This window comes from Cannabis sativa, chromosome 2, assembly GCF_029168945.1.
Source record: "Cannabis sativa cultivar Pink pepper isolate KNU-18-1 chromosome 2, ASM2916894v1, whole genome shotgun sequence".
Lineage (NCBI taxonomy): Eukaryota > Viridiplantae > Streptophyta > Magnoliopsida > Rosales > Cannabaceae > Cannabis > Cannabis sativa.
This window is the reverse complement of record NC_083602.1, coordinates 85286954-85305117: the sequence shown is the minus strand read 5'-3', so window position 1 is coordinate 85305117 and position 18164 is coordinate 85286954.

The window sequence follows — 18164 nt, the reverse complement described above, 5'->3', positions numbered from 1 at the left end:
CATCAAGGAAGCTGAGGCCATACTTCCAAGCCCATCCGATCAAAATCTTGACCAATCATCCGCTCCGGCAAGTTCTCCAGAAGCCTGACGCATCCGGAAGACTCCTCAAGTGGGCGATGGAGCTGAGTCAATTCGACTTACATTACGTACCCCGGATTTCCATAAAAGGCCAAGCCTTGGCAGACTTCATCACCGAATGTAATGAAGCCGAGGCAACAGCCAATACGCCGATACCACCAATCCCCACTTGGAGGGTATTTGTAGACGGAGCTTCTAATGAGAACGGGTCGGGAGCCGGAGTGGCTATGATATCACCTACTGGATTACGGCTCCAGGCTGCACTCCGATTCAACTTCACAGCTTCAAACAATGAAGCCGAATATGAATCCTTGATAGCAGGGCTGAAATTGGCCAAAGCTGTGGGAGCCAAAAGAGTGGAAGTCTACAGTGACTCTCAACTGGTCGTAAACCAGGTATCCGGAGAATACCAAACTCGCGGTGAGCGGATGGCCACGTACGTAACAATAGTCCGAGAACTGCTCCACGAGTTCACGGACTATAAGATAGAAAGAATCCCTCGAGAGAAGAACGCTCATGCAGACTGTCTGGCTAAGTTAGCCTCGGACAGTGAAATCGAAGAGCTGGGGGTAGTACCAGTGGGACGCTTGGCAGAGCCAAGCATCAAAATAAAAGAGACCACACTAACGGTTGGGCAAGAACCCAGCTGGATGGTCCCCATCATAAAATACATAACCACAGGTGAGTTGCCCCAAGAGAGGGCACTGTCTCGAAAGATTCAGTATCAGGCTCATCGTTATGTAATGATGGACCAAATTCTCTACCGGAGAGGACTCAGCATGCCTTATTTAAGGTGTGTATCGGACCCTGAAGCTAGACAAATCATGCTGGAGGTCCATGAAGGGTTCTGTGGAGATCATACGGGAGGACCCAGCCTCTCAAAGAAAATATTGAGGCAAGGGTACTTCTGGCCAACAATGAAAAAAGATTGTATAGACTATGTCCAAAAGTGTGACTCGTGCCAAAGGTACGCGAACATACCGAGAGCTCCTCCAAATGAGATCACCTTGATGACCAGCCCCTGGCCCTTCGCGGTCTGGGGAATAGATCTCATCGGGTCTCTACCTACGGGAAAAGGAGGGGTAAAGTATGCAATAGTAGCAGTAGACTACTTCACCAAATGGACAGAGGCTGAGCCTATGAAGACAATAACTGCTAAGAAGGCATTGGACTTTGTTATCAAAAACATAGTGTGTCGATATGGCTTGCCTCACAAAATAGTCTCAGACAATGGAAAGCAATTCGATTGCGAGGAATTTACTGACTTCTGCAACCACCACGGAGTAGTAAAAAGCTTCTCCGCGGTAGCGAGGCCTCAAACAAATGGCCAGGCAGAAGCAGTCAATAAAATCCTAAAAGTCACCTTGAAAAAGAAGCTGCTGGCCTGTAAAAATATCTGGCCTGAAGAATTGCCAAGGGTATTATGGGCTTACCGGACGACCCCCAGAACCACGACCGGCCACTCGCCATTCTCAATGGCGTACGGTTGTGAAGCAATGGTCCCGGTGGAAACATTATTCCCATCCCACAGGAGGACGACTTATGATCCTGCCACTAATCAGGCACTGCTCCAAGAAGCTTTGGATCAAGTCGAAGAACTCCGGGATGAGTCTCAAATACGGATGGCTGCTTATCAAAAGAAGGTGACAAAGTATTTTAACTCCAAGGTTAAAAGCAGAAAATTCGCTATTGGGGATATGGTCCTAAGAAGGGTTTTTCCAGCCACCCAAGAACCCGGAGTGGGGGTACTTGGACCAAATTGGGAAGGACCATATGAGATCGAGGACGAGATCGGTTCTGGCACTTACAAACTAAAAAGAATGGACGGAACCACTGTCCCAAGAGCCTGGAATGCCGATCACCTCAGAAAATATTACCAGTAGCGAATTAAAACTTAGATTTTGTTCAAAGTGTTTGTACCGTCCAAATGTATACCTCCTCTATATTAAATAAAACTCAGTGCCTTAAAAACAAAGTTTCTATGCCACTCAGGGGGGTACTAGGGTATACCGCACGGACAAACAAAAAGCAAACTAAGTAAAATATCCTGACCCAAAGGGCAGGTCAAAGAGTATGCACAAAAATAAAAAGCATAAGTATAAAAACCCTGATCCAAAGGACAGGTTAAAAAGCATAAGTGTGACAAAAAAAAGATCGCATAAAAAATATCCTAGCCCAAAGGGCAGGTCATATACATATAAACGGCCCGGGGACAGGCCTTAAAATATAATTGTCTCCCCTTCAAATGAAAGCTGCTACCTATATGTAAATTGTTCTAAGGCAGCAGCAAATATGTACAAACAAAAAAAAAAGAGTTATAAAAGAAACGGGTGGAATCTTGGTCAGTTGTATGGCAGCTTAGTCAGCCCGCGGAGGAAGGCGAGGTCCAATACGCGCCTCTAGCGCGGCATCAAGATTCTTCTTCTTTTCCCAAAATTTGGCAATCATTTCCTCGGGTTTGGGATAGAATGTAAGCTTGATATTCTGATCATTGGTGGACCAAGCCATGTAGACACCATCATCGAACGCTTCGGGCACCGGGCGCAAGAAACGGGAGAGAGGAGCTCGGCCCTCTTGGCCTTCCTGATGGATTGATCTTTGAAGTCCCTCAGCTCCTTCAGCTCCGCAGCTAGAGCGGCCTTGGACTCTATGTCCGCCTGGTGAGTTTCCTCTAAAGATCTCACTTTGGCGACCATTTCATCCAAAGCCTCCCTGGCCTCCCGGAGGTCTCGCATGGCCTTCTCAGCAGCCTCGGTTTGAGCCCTTAGTTCCTCCTGATGATGGGCCTCCATCCTGTCCCTCCGCTGGGCCTCGTCCCGGATCATGGCCTCGGCCTGGGCCTCCCTCCGTTTGGCCTCCTCTTCCTTGGCCTTGGCGGCCGCCTCCTGGCGCTCGGCAGCCTCCTGGTAAATCTGCCTCTCCGCTGTGAGGTCCTGAAGGACCTTCCTGACATCATTCATGTCCCCAAAGTCGGACAGAGTGAAGCCATGGTTTATGATGTTCTTGGAAAGGCGGCTACCCTCAGCAGCAAGCTGAACCATAATGCAAGGATAAGAAGGAGAAGTTCCCCAAAGGAAATAAATAGAATACAAACAATAAAAGGAAAAGCAAAAATTGCAAAGTACTTACCACCGTAAGAGAATGGCTGAGGTCCTGGACCTGGAAGATGGAGTTCAGGGAAGCGCAAGTGGCAAACCGCTTAGGCGCGCAACGGGTGAGCTGAGATGCGAAATCGCCGGTCATCTCCGCAGCAAAAGGAGCCAAGGTAGGCCCTAGAAAGCGACGAAACCAGTCCGATAAGGGGTCCAGATTAAGGTCCCACGGATCCTGGTATTCCGGGTGCTTGATGCTCGCCTCAACCTCAGGTCGCAGAATCCTCCTAAGGGCTTCCACTTCGGCATACCCCCGGGAGTACTCATCCATAGCATAGTTGTGTTTGGCTATGCGAAGCTCCTGCCTCACCTCGTCCCCCGGAATCGGGGTAAGCTCGATGTGGGGAGGAGCAGGATTTTCCTCCATCGGGGAGACCCCGCCGTCCAGACCATGGGCAGGAGTGTCGGCTCTCCGAGGCCTCTTCGGCTCATCCTGGGCAATCATCTTGCCCTTGCGCTTACGAATCAGAGCCACCTCAGACTCCTCCTTGCCCTCCTCTGCTTCCTCCGGAAGGGCTCGAGGCTCTCTCGCACCCTCAGCGGCTTCCTCCGAGAAGTCCCACCCCTTCCCTTGGCCTTCTCCCGGAAGCACTTCCTCGTCATCCACTAAGTCAATAGTGTCGGGGGGAGCGCTGGAAGAAACCTTCAATGAAGGTGCCGGGGGAGAGGAGGTAAAGGCCGGAGGAGCCACGGGAGTATGAACTCCAGCAAGCTGGTCCAGGATGGCATCCATGGAGATACCTGATTCACAAAATAAGCACGTGTTAGAAGACCGTGAGGAACCGCTTATACAAGACATAACAAATAAGCTACTCCTACCCGAACTTCCTAATTCAGCCCTAGCAAAGTCTGTACTTTAATGCTGGCGGCGTCATCTCCGAGATAACTGTCCGAGGGCCGGAACCAGCTGGACGTTATGTAAGCTGATGGACCTAAGGGAATAGGTTCCGGAGGGCCGGAGCCCATCCGGGACCGACCTAGGTAATCTCCTAAGTTCGAAAAATAAAATTCCTTCAAACGATCCCCCCACCGGGTCAACGGCATCTTAAATCTACGGAGACGCTCGTCGAACCCTACGGGCCTATGACTGGTGTATTCATCAACGGAAGGAACATAGCGAATTATCAAGGGAGACTTACCGCCGGCACCGGAGGTGCTAGCACCGGGAGCCCCCGAGTTTGGTTCGGGGGCTGAAGGCTGTGGCCGGGAAGTTTGCTTGTCGGAAGAGTCTTCAATACGAAGGGGCCTCCTGGCAGGACGATCCCCAATCTCTTCTTGAAGAATCTTGTCAAAAAATTTAGCCTCGGACTTCCCGGCAATGGCTTGGCTCCTTCGCACCACCGGACTCCCCACGCGAAGTCCTCTCCCAGAGGCAGCCTGGGCCTTAGAGTATGCTTTCTCCTGGGCCTTCCGGTAGAGATAATCTTGGTACTTATTCTCTGCCGTGGCAATGAGCTCATCCCGGAAGGCCTTCTCCGCAACCGGCGCCCTCACATTGGGGCAGATGACCCGTGAGAGGTTGGAGTCCTCCACGGATTGGTGAGAAAGGATAAGTTTGGCCTTCCTACAATTCTCCGTGGTGACTAGGCCCCCGACGTCAAGATCGGCGCGGTCATAGGAGGCAAAGGCTTGGGCCCTTCGGAGGAAAGCCTGAGTAGGAGGCGTCCGCTGGTAAGGTGGGATCCGCACCCACTCCGTGAGAAGCTCCGGGTGGTCCACGGCCCTGAACCCGGAGGAGAAGAAAAAGCGGTGGCGGTACTCCTTAACGTGAGTCTGCCTATTGTACGGAACAACCCCCTCGTTAGCAGGGTGGATCCGGAACCCATAAAAACCATCCTTAAGTTTGTCCCCTTTCTTGGGGACGGATACAAGTTCATAAAAATATAAAATTTCCGCCGGGCTGGGAGACCCCCAGCCGCGGGCGGTGTAAAAAATAAATAAGCCTGAGAGCAGGCGGTAAGCTTGAGGAATAAGTTGGTATGGCGCAAGGCCGACAAATACAAGGAAATTAACAAAGTAATCTTGGAGCGGGAGCATGGCACCGGCCATCAAATGGGTCTGACTCCAAGCCCCGAAGCCGTCATAGTTATGATTAGGCGTCTCCGAGTCACGAGGAGGCCGGTGGTAAGTCCCTGAGGTGGAGGGTTTGATCCCAGCAACTTCAATAATGTTCTCCAGCTGGTGAGGACAAGTCAGGGTGGATCGAAGCTCCGCCGCTTCCCACCCGGTCGCTCTGGATTTGTACCCCTCCTGGGCAACAGGCCCTAGGGAAACCTCATCCAACGTGGCCATGTCTTTTCCCTTCTTCTTCGAAGATTTCGAACCAGAAGCAGACATTTTGTGTTCTGCGAGAGACAAAAAGGGAAAAAAAGAAAATTCCAGCAGTTAGGTCCCATACCAAACCCTAAGTCAAGAAAAAGGGAGTGGGGGTCCCCTAACCGCTGGAAAGAGGCCCCCTCCGGACACGTGTCACATGAGAAACCCTAGAGAGAATCCCTGAACAAGTGTCGGGTGCAGTGAAATCGCAGAAAGTGGTTTTGCAACAAAAAAAAAAGAAAAACCATTCTATGCCCTAAGCAACTGTTGAACGAAGAACACATGACTCTCTTCAACAAAGCTGTGCGATTATAACAGAGGCATGATAATGGCGATTCTACAACTAACGCAGTAAACATAAAGCAGAACACTCAAAGAACTTAAAACGCTCACTCAGAACTCGAAGTACGAACCCAGAAAACGAACGAAGTAAATGAAAGCATGTTATTATCTAAGGATGCAAGAAACTTACAGTAGATCGTTGAACTGGGGGTACTGAATGTGGTCAAGTGAAAGTTGAGAAGAACTGGCGAAGGCAAAAACTGGAAAACTGAAAGAAGTGTCTAAGTGCTAAGACAGTTCGTGCTACTTTGGGGAATTTTCTCTCTGGGAAATTCGAGCAGAAATGGCAAGGAATGGAAAGTAACCGAAATGAAGGAAAGGTGGTGGCTTTTATAGGCAAAAACGCATGAGGAACAGGCGCCATCACCTACCAATCGCACGGTGGGGGAGATGCACGATTCGAATTCCCGAAAATCAAAGGATCAGATCAATCTGCCATAAAGGCGGTGGAAACGTTTGAGTATCCGTCTGACACCATTAATGCGCCGCATCAATCAAAGGGCGTGAAACGAATCGACCTCTGCAAAAGCGAATCGCTGCATTTAATGCCATTAATAGACGCACCTCCACGCGCCCCGAGTTCGTGTCAGAGGACCGAGGAGGCGGCCGGAGACATTCCTGCAAAAAGCAAATCGCTGCATTAAATGACATCATTAAATGTGCCCCCACGCGCTCGAGGCTTGAGCCAGGGAAACGAGGAGTCGACCGGAGGCACTTAAACAAGCCTTGGTTTATTTTTACTAAGTAAACAAGGCTTGGGGGGTAAATGTTGCCCCTGAATTCGCCCAAAATACGTGGACCAGTCGAAATGGGACACGTGGATCAGATAACTTGTAAATATTTGATAAGTCTTTGTGTGCCACAAGGAAGCGCCGTTAGCATGGGTCCCGGAGGAGGCACCCGGAGTACAAGGTACTCCAGGAAGCTCGCATATCGTGAAGGCTCTCCGGGATGTGTCAGGTCTCTCCCGAGCAATCAAGTCGCATTTAATGCCGCATGGGAGGAAGCGTGTTGGGACTGTAACACGCAATAAAGTCTGACGGCACAACCCCCAAACAGCAGCGCTACAGTAATGATCATTTAAGTCTAGCGACGGCTACTCTGCGAAGAGTCACGTCAATCACAAGGCAAAAAGGACATTCTTCATAAAAACCCTACAGCACCTAGGGATTTGACCATGCATCACCCATGGTATATTCATTGGAAATACCCAACTTTATGGATACTTACAGATACATGTGTAAGAACAATTCTTGGGATTACCCCACCAAAACACTATAAATACCCCCTCAAAGCTCATTTAATGGGGTCGAGAATCTTGGGTTGCATAAGAGCAAGAAGAGAAAATACTCACCAAGAACATTCTCTGTATTTATGAGAAAAATATTCTCTCAAGTGTGGAATTTTAATGAAGGTTGTATTTTCTTCTAATATTTATTTAATCCATTTATTTTAAATATATATTTATTTAATTAAAATTTCCAATTTAGAATGAATATTCCAAATATAAATTTTAATTTAATATTTATAAATTATACTTAGATGGATATGAAAATAACGTGAATTATTTCCATCTTAGTAATAATTTCCATAAATATTTAGAAAATTATTCAACTTAAGTTGTTTCAAAATTAATTTAAATTAATTCACAACTCAAATTTAATTTTCTATAAATATATATTGCATTTCGAAAAATGAACTGTATAAGAATACTACTTTCGAAAGTGCTTTAAAATAAAATAAAATAAATCCTGGAAAATTACTCTAATTTTATGTTGGCCCAAAATTAATAAAAATTAATTTTCAACAAAAAAAATATAATTTTCCTATTTAATTAAATATCTAAGAAAAATTTCAAATATTTAAGTATCATGATTAAAAAATTAACTTAAATATTAATTCTCTATTTAATTAAATACACTAGAAAAATACTTCAAGCAAAACAGATAATATCTATCTAGACCTTTCATAGACTAATTAATTCAATTTCTAATTATTATATATTTTAGTTCATTTATTTTAATTAACCATCAAATGAAAAAGTCACTGATTTAAGTTGGTCCAAAATTAAATAAATAATTTTCAACTTTAATCTATTTTTCAAATAAAATTCGAAATTTCTACATTAAAGAAATGTAATTTCGAAATTTTGGGAAATGATTAATAAAATAAAATAAAATATATTCTGAAAATTATTCAAACTTAAGTTATTCTGAAATAAGATTCCAAACTTAAAATAATTTTCAACTTTAATTACATAACATGAAAATAACAATATTAAAGTATCATGATGAAAATCAACTTAGATGTTGAAATTTTCAATTTAATTAAATGTATTAAATTCAAGAAATAAATAATTAAGTAAAGAGGAAACTTAATTATTAATTCTAGTTTAATACTAGGAAAATATTCTAAACTTAGATTGTACCAAAATTAATTATGAGACAATTAATTTCACAATCAATGATATTTTCCTATTTAATATTAGAAATAATAAGTAGTACTAGAAATAACTATCTAGAATATATCATTGACTAAGTGTTTTTCTAAAATTAACTTTAAAATATTACAATGAAAAATAAATTTCATATATTTTAAAAGTTAATTATGTTGCTAATTCAATTTTAATTAGGTTAGACTAATATAATTAACCTAATACAATTATTTAAATGAGGCAAATGGGCCTTCACAATTGGGGTAGTTCATGTGAGGGGGAGCTGGGTTCAGTATGTCGTACCCACTTCTATGGCCCCCAACTCTCACACAAGGCCCAAAAGAGAGGAATTTAACCTTTAAATAAACAATTGTTATTCATTGAATAAGCCCAAATCTAATTGGACCTAAATAAATTTCCTTATGTCAAAATTTATTTTAGCAACCTAGTCCATTTACTTAGTAAAAAAACTTAAATGGGCTTCCTATATGCATCTAAGCCCAAAAGCAAACATATAGGCTCACACAGGTCAAATGATTTGGATGGACCCTATCATGTTACTAGGTTTACACAGATGAAAGAAGTACAAAATTTACCTGTTACAAATTATTTATAAGATCTATCGTCAATTGGACTATGATTAAAATCAGATCATTGGATCTGTCAACAAGTTAATCATAGCAATTTAGATCAGATAAATAATAGGTTTGTTAAAAAGTTTTGAATAAACAATATAAATAAACAAACATTGTCCATGTAACAGATGTGAATCAAGATATTAATATAATTAAATTATTATTCTTAATCTAACCAAATAAAGGAAACTAATTTTAAAATATCTAGGTTTATTTGAATCAAATTAAATTAAATATCTAATAAGATCAATGATTTGAAAGGAAAGAATCTTCAATCACTTTCAGATCTTATAATTTAATAAAATAAACTAATTTTAAAATAGATCTGGTTAGATAACTATTATTTTAGGAATAAAATAATAAATGAATAATAATTACCATAATTATATGTCAAAATATCTCAAATTAAGCAATATTCAAATCTCTACAAAAATATCTATGTTATTTAAATATTTAAGATATGATTTATAAATTTCTAATAAGGAAAAAATGATATATATAGAAAAAATATCATTTTTAAACTTATAATTTATAAATAATTAAATATTTAACAAAATAACAAATTTTGAATTTGAAATTATTATGGTAAGTATATCTATAAAAATATCTATGTTAATTTCAAATTTATTAATTATTTAATTTGTCATACAAGATAATTTTAATATAATATTTTAAATAAAAAGACAAAGTTATCTTTTAATTTAAAATATCTTAAATATCAAAATATCTAATCTTATAACTAAATAATAAATAAATATCAAAGAAGTTAACAAATTTTTAAATCTGACCATAATAGGAAATATTTAAAATTGGAAACATTCCAAAATAGAAATATTTAAAAATTGGAAAAATTCCAAATTGAAAATATTTAAAATTGGAAACATTTCAATTTAGAAATATTTAAAATTAGAAAAATAAATTTTGGGAAACAATCCCATGAAAAAATTGGATTTTTGGAGAAAACCCCTCAAAAATTCGCAATTTGTGGGAACTGCCAGGATAGGCTGCATGCAGCAACTATGATTTCCAATCTTCCAAAATTCATATCTTTCTCAATTTTTATCGGAATCGAGTTCCGTAAAAACAAAAATTGCTCAATTTTTCACAAGAATCCAAATAAAATATTTTTAAAAATTGAAAAAATATATCTCATGGAAAAATTTGGTACAACATTAACATTCATCACATAAGCACATAAACCAACATGAAACCATCCAAATCAACACAAAAACAATCAATCATCGTTTTAATTCATATTACATGAAAGTAAATCATTACCATGGCTCTGATACCAGTTGTTGGAAATTATTTTACCAGGATCTAGATTTACTAACAAGTATGTTGGATTAACAACCTAATATGAATTCTAAAACAATGAAAATAAATACATATAAAGTTAGAAAACCTTACAGTGGGTGCAGCGGAATAATATGACTCCTTCCGTTCAGATCTCTAGCCCTTGATTCCTTTCTGTAGCAGAGCATCACCAAGATCTGAACCTGGATCTTCTTTTCTCCTTCTTTGATGCAGAAATTCCATAGTCTTCCATACTATGATTGAGATACCACTTGATGTGTGTGGGCACTACTCATCTCACAAGGATTTCGAAATTTTCTCTCTTGAATTTCGTGGCTTATCATGCATACAAGAGAAGAGAACAAGGTTGCTTTATATAGGGAAAAGGGAGAATACAACTTTACAAATAAACAGTTTCCTTAATTACTGTGTAATCAATTAACTGCCTTATTTAGTGTGATCCACCACTTTCCTATTTTTGCTAGGCTTTGATTAGCAATTACATGGCAATTAAAATTGAAAATAATAATTGGGAAACACACAAAGAGGTGCCGGCCATCGGGTGAAATGGGCCTCACTTGGATTTTGCAGTTTCCTCAATTTTATTTCAATTTCTCCAAAAATGTCATTTTTCCAATTCTAATCATTTAAATGCCAAAACTAATTATTTAATAACTAAAATAGATTATTAAATAATATTGTCATTTAAAATAATTATTAATTAGACATACAAAGTCTCTTAATTAATAATTAAACCTAGAAACCCTTTTATTTACGATTTCAGCCTTACTTAGTGAGAATTCATAAAGTAGACATAGTCTAACTTTTAGAATTATAATTGATTAATTAAAATCAATTAACTGAGTCTTACAAGCAGTATGGTCTCAACTAGTATGGGGACCATGGGTCTATATAACCTGATGAGGACATCAAGGACCAAGTATCAAGTCCAATTCCAGTGGGTCCAGTGACTAGGGCACGAGCTAAGAGATTCAAGGAAGAGCTTAACAGCCTAGTACACAAAGTCTTAAATCAAGAAGAGACCGTGGTCAACACGGAAGGAGAACAAAGATTGGTCATACTCATCAAAGTGGGCTGAATTTTGAAGCTTCATTTATATGTGTCAAGTTCTTTTGTGTGGGAGTTACAAGAGTGGAAGTTACAAGTTCTTTTGTGTGGGAGTTACAAGAGTGGAGTCAAAAGGTCTTCATTATGGAGCTTTCATTATGAAGACCAAGAGTCTTATTTAGTATGCTTTTATTGGAAAGACCAAAGGTCTTAGGTGTGTTAATGTTGAAGTCCAAAGGTCTTGTAGGTGTCATTTTTGTCCTATAAAAGGGACTACCTTTCCATTGTAAAAACCAGATTATGATATATGCAAATTGTGAGTTTTATCTTCTAGAGTTCTTGAAGAAACTTGTGAACTTATCAAGGAGGTATCCTTGTGGCGTTCAACTTGACTTATCAAACGGATTTCCATCCCCGTTTGTGGCGTCTTCCTTATACCAAGGTTCGTGCTTCGCTAAGCATTGGGTCGAGGTTCCATTCCAACATCGTTTGTTCTTGGTGGCTGTTCCATATTTGGTGTCGGGTTTCATCACAAGTTGGTGTGGTTCATATCAGTTGGTATCAGAGAAAAGGTTCATCCGGTTTGGCTTATCCTTTTTATTCTTTTAGTGTCTCAATATTTCAAAAAAAAAAAAAAAACTCTATTCGTGTTCTTTATTATTTTTTTTTGTTGTTAGTCTTGTTCTTGTTCTCTTTCTTAAAATCCATAACCATTGTTGTTTATTTCTTTGTCACACTCGTTTCCTTGTTCAATCGTTTCCTTATTTTTTTTTTCTTGTCCTTGTGAAATTCCTTGAAATTCAAATCTGTTTGATATTGCTAAGTCCTAATCTGTCTTCATTTCAACTCATTTGTTTTCCCTTGTTCCCATTGTTTACTCTAGTGTCAAAGAGTTTTGGAAGCATTGTTATTGAAGCGTTTTGGTATTAATTCGTACTTGAATTCAGGTTGGCTTTTGGTATTAAAAAAAAAAATCAAAGGAAAGGTAAAGGAAAAAGGAAGGAAGAGGAAAGGGTTCCAAGAGCAAAAAAAAAAAAATAAAAGAGTCTGGAAACCCATCTTAAATTTTTTTTGTTATATTTTTGTTCCTTATAGTCTAAAGGCCCTGTTGCCTAAACCCCACTCTAGTGTTCCAAAATCACCAAAAAAAAAATCACCACTTTTCGCCACTTTTTCATCGATTTTCGTTTGCTTTATTGGGTAGAATTGACTGCTTGAACCTCCATTTCACTAGTTTTCAAAGAGCTTAAAGAAGATAAAGAGTGGAAAAAGGCAGAGGTGTGAGCTTATTTGAGGGTAAAAGCCATCATTGAGTGAAACACGAGTGACTTTGAGTGACCACTTTTCTTTGAGTGGAACATGTGAGGGAGTGTAGTGAGGTCCTTTCTATACTTGTCTAACTTTATTGTTTTGCAGAATTTTTAATCATGTCACAAAACATGGGTGATAACAATCAACAACCTACAGTTCCAAATCTACAACTTCAAGCCATTATGGGGGAGATGAGGAGATTGTTGAGGGAGGAGTGTGAGCAAATACATGAGCGGTTGAATAGGGTGGAAGAAGGAGCACAACGGAGACCAAGGGGGAGAAGAGTACACCAAAGGGGGAATGAAAATGAAGGAGATTTCGAAGGAGTAGTTTCTGATGAAGAGGTTGATAGGATGTCGACGGGTACCAATAGGAGGTATGGTGGGAATAGAGAAGATAGGAACCAAGTAGACAATTATTTGGGGAATATAAAGATGAGAATCCCAGCCTTTCAAGGGAAGAGTGATCCTGAAGCATACCTAGAGTGGGAGAAGAAAATGGAGTTAGTCTTTTATTGTCGCAACTATTCAGACATGAAGAAGGTAAAACTTGCTGCCACTGAGTTTACTGATTATGCTATTATTTGGTGGGATCAGTTGTGCACTAACAGGAGACGGAGTGGAGATCGCCCTATTGAAACATGGGAGGCAATGAAGAGGGTAATGAGGCGACGGTTTGTACCACCTCATTATTATCGTGATCTCTATCTTAAGTTGCAAGGCCTTCGTCAAGGCTACAGCAGTGTTGATGAGTATTACAAGGAGATGGAGATGGCTATGATTAGAGCCAATGTTGAAGAGGATCGGGAGGCAACAATGGCGAGGTTTTTAAATGGGTTGAACCGAGAGATTGCTGACCCAATCGAGCTACACCATTATGTGGAGTTAGAAGATTTGGTTCACATGGCAATCAAAGTTGAGAGACAGCTCAAGAAGGGTAGTTCAAGTTCGAGATCAAGGCCGAGCACACACAAGCCAAGTACAACACCTTGGAGGTCGAACTATCCAAAGAAGGATGACCAACCCAGTTCAGCATCTACACCAAAACCATCCACTACAGCCACGCCACCTCAAGGTAAAACAACTCAAACTAAGTCTCATTCTAGTGAGATAAGGTGTTTCAAATGCCAGGGGCGGGGACATATAGCCAGCCAGTGTCCAAACCAAAGAGTTATGGTGATTCGGGAAAGTGGAGAAATAGATTCTGAAGATGAAGATGATCTTGCTGACATGCCACCATTGGAAGATGCTTCTGACAATGAATATGGCCCAGAATCTGGAGAGATGCTTGCACTAGTTACAAGGCGAGTCCTGAATTTGCAAGCAAAAGAAGAGGCAGAAGAAGTGTAGCGGGAGAACATCTTTCACACTCGATGTCATGTGAGGGACAAGGTATGTAGTGTCATTATTGATGGAGGTAGTTGTACTAACGTTGCAAGTGCTTCTATGGTTAACAAGCTTGGGCTTACAACGATTAAGCATCCTTGTCCATACAAGTTGCAATGGTTGAATGATAGTGGTGAAGTGAAGGTTACAAAACAAGTACTTGTTTCATTTCGCATTGGCAAGTATGAAGATGAGGTGTTGTGTGACGTCGTTCCAATGCAAGCTGGACACCTCCTTCTAGGAAGGCCTTGGCAATTTGATCGACGAGTACAACATGATGGCTTCACCAACAAGTACTCATTTACTTTCCGTCAGCGGGCAATCACTCTAGCACCTTTGACACCAAAACAAGTGTATGAAGATCAAGCGAGGTTGCAAAAATTGAGTGACAAAAAGAAGCTGAGTGAGCAAAAAGAGAGTGGAAAGATGAGTGAGAGGAAACAGAATGAGAGCAAAAGAGAGAAAAGTGTGGAATCAAGTGAGAGAAAACAACACTTTTATGCAAACAAAAGTGAGATTAAGAGAGCATTGTGCACAAAACAGCCTATGATTTTACTAGTGTATAAGGAGGCTCTTTTAAATGCTAACCAACTTGATTCTTCGCTGCCAAGTACCATTGTGTCTCTTTTGCAGGAATTCGATGATGTATTTCCTGAGCAGGTACCACATGGGTTACCACCTATTAGAGGAATAGAACATCAAATTGATTTTGTTCCAGGTGCTTCCATCCCAAACCGACCAGCCTACAGAAGCAATCCTGATGAAACAAAGGAATTGCAAAGGCAAATTGAAGAATTGATGGAGAAAGGACATGTGAGAGAAAGCATGAGTCCTTGCGCTGTTCCAGTGATTCTAGTTCCAAAGAAGGATGGAACATGGAGGATGTGTGTTGACTGTGGAGCCATCAACAATATAACGGTAAAGTATCGACATCCCATTCCTCGTTTAGATGACATGCTAGATGAATTGCATGGTTCTTGTGTGTTTTCAAAAATTTATCTCCAAAGTGGGTATCATCAGATACGTATGAAAGAAGGGGATGAATGGAAAACTGCTTTTAAAACTAAACATGGTTTGTATGAGTGGTTAGTCATGCCTTTTGGATTAACTAATGCACCTAGTACTTTCATGGGCTTAATGAATCATGTATTGCGTGCTTTCATTGGCAAATTTGTGGTTGTGTATTTTGATGATATTCTTATTTACAGTAAGAATTTGCATGACCATGTGTTGCATTTGCAATCTTTTTTGGAAGTCCTTCGGAAACAAAGTTTATACGCTAACCTTAGCAAGTGTACATTCTGCACCGATAAGCTTGTATTCCTAGGTTTTGTTGTAAGTGCTACAGGTATTCAGGTGGATGAGGAAAAGATCAAAGCCATCCAAGAGTGGCCGACCCCTACATCGATAGGTAATGTTAGAAGTTTTCATGGACTTGCTAGCTTCTACAGGAGGTTTGTGCAAAATTTTAGCACAATTGCCGCTCCACTTACAGAAGTAATAAGAAAAAATGTGTCATTCAAATGGGGTGAAGCTCAAGAGGAGGCATTTCAGCTGCTGAAATACAAGCTTACGCATGCTCCTTTACTTGCTTTGCCTAACTTTTCTAACACTTTTGAAATTGAATGTGATGCTTTTGGGCTTGGTATTGGCGCTGTTCTTATGCAGGATGGGAGACCGCTTGCATACTTTAGTGAAAAGCTAAGTGGGGCTGCCCTCAATTACCCCACTTATGACAAAGAATTGTATGCACTAGTGCGTGCCTTAGAAACATGGCAGCACTATTTGTGGCCAAAGGAGTTTGTGATTCGCACGGATCATGAATCCTTGAAACATTTGAAAAGCCAACACAAACTCAACAAGAGACATGCACGATGGGTTGAGTTCATTGAGACCTTTCCTTATGTCATTCGGTATAAACAAGGTAAGGAGAATGTGGTTGCTGATGCCCTTTCTCGCAGGTATGCTCTAATCTCTACTCTTGATGCTAAATTGCTTGGGTTTGAACATATAAAAGAGTTGTATTCTGCTGACCATGATTTTGGGGAAATTTATGCTCTTTGTGAAAAGACTGCTGAAGGAAAGTTTTATAGGCATGAGGATTTTCTATTTAGGGAACATAGATTGTGTGTGCCTAATTGTTCTGTGAGAGATTTGCTTGTTAGAGAGTCCCACGGGGGAGGGTTGATGGGACATTTTGGAGTTGCTAAAACTCTAGCTATGTTGCAAGAGCATTTCTTTTGGCCCCATATGAAACGGGACGTTGAGCGAATTTGTGGTAGGTGTGTCACTTGTAGGCAAGCTAAATCAAGAGTGCAGCCAAATGGCCTTTACACACCCCTACCTATCCCTAGTTCACCATGGGTTGACATTTCTATGGATTTTGTGTTAGGTCTACCAAGAAGTAAGCGTGGGAGGGATTCAATCTTTGTGGTAGTAGACCGATTTTCTAAAATGGCTCATTTTATCCCTTGTCATAAAACTGATGATGCATCTAATGTTGCAGATTTGTTCTTTAGGGAAATTGTGAGATTACATGGTATGCCTAGAACAATTGTATCAGATAGGGATGCTAAGTTCCTAAGTTAATTTTGGAAAACATTGTGGGGAAAACTTGGGACAAAATTGTTATTTTCTACTACTTGTCACCCTCAAACAGATGGTCAAACAGAAGTAGTTAATAGGACCCTATCCACCTTGTTAAGGGCAATCATAAGTAAAAACATTAAGACTTGGGAAGATTGTTTGCAACATGTTGAGTTTGCCTATAATCGTGCAATGCATTCTGCTACTAAATTTTCACCATTTGAAATTGTGTATGGTTTTAATCCTCTAACTCCTTTGGATTTATCACCTTTACCTGTTTCTGAGCATTTGAATTTAGATGGCGAGAAGAAGGCATAATTTGTGAAGAAATTCCATGAGAGGGCTTGACTCAACATAGAAAGGAGGACTGAACAATACCTTAAGCAGGCTAACAAGGGTCGTCACAAGCAGGTTTTTGAGCCAGGTGATTGGGTATGGTTACACATGAGGAAAGAGAGATTTCCAACACAAAGGCGTTCTAAATTGCTGCCTTGCGGAGATGGTCCATTTCAAGTACTTGAACGGATCAATGACAATGCCTACAAACTCGATTTGCCAGGTGAATATAATGTTAGTGCTACCTTTAATGTTTCTGATTTAAGTCCATTTGATACAGGTGAAGATTTGAGGACAAATCCTTCTAAAGAAGGGGGGAATGATGAGGACATCAAGGACCAAGTATCAAGTCCAATTCCAGTGGGTCCAGTGACTAGGGCACGAGCTAAGAGATTCAAGGAAGAGCTTAAAAGCCTAGTACACAAAGTCTTAAATCAAGAAGAGACCGTGGTCAACACGGAAGGAGAACAAAGATTGGTCATACTCATCAAAGTGGGCTGAATTTTGAAGCTTCATTTATATGTGTCAAGTTCTTTTGTGTGGGAGTTACAAGAGTGGAAGTTACAAGTTCTTTTGTTTGGGAGTTACAAGAGTGGAGTCAAAAGGTCTTCATTATGGAGCTTTCATTATGAAGACCAAGAGTCTTATTTAGTATGCTTTTATTGGAAAGACCAAAGGTCTTAGGTGTGTTAATGTTGAAGTCCAAAGGTCTTGTAGGTGTCATTTTCGTCCTATAAAAGGGACTACCTTTCCATTGTAAAAACCAGATTATGATATATGCAAATTGTGAGTTTTATCTTCTAGAGTTCTTGAAGAAACTTGTGAACTTATCAAGGAGGTATCCTTGTGGCGTTCAACTTGACTTATCAAACGGATTTCCATCCCCGTTTGTGGCGTCTTCCTTATACCAAGGTTCGTGCTTCGCTAAGCATTGGGTCGAGGTTCCATTCCAACATCGTTTGTTCTTGGTGGCTGTTCCATATTTGGTGTCGGGTTTCATCACAAGTTGGTGTGGTTCATATCATAACCGAGCTTCCAATAAGTCAAACCGAATTTACCAAGTAAATTCCCTAACTTATTAATTCCTCATTGAATCCACACTTAGAACTTGGAATTGCACTCTCAGTCATATAGAAACGCTCTATATGTTCCACGATATAGACACGTCATTAGTTATCCATTGTTATAACCCTAATGTGATCAATGATCCTCTATATAGATGATT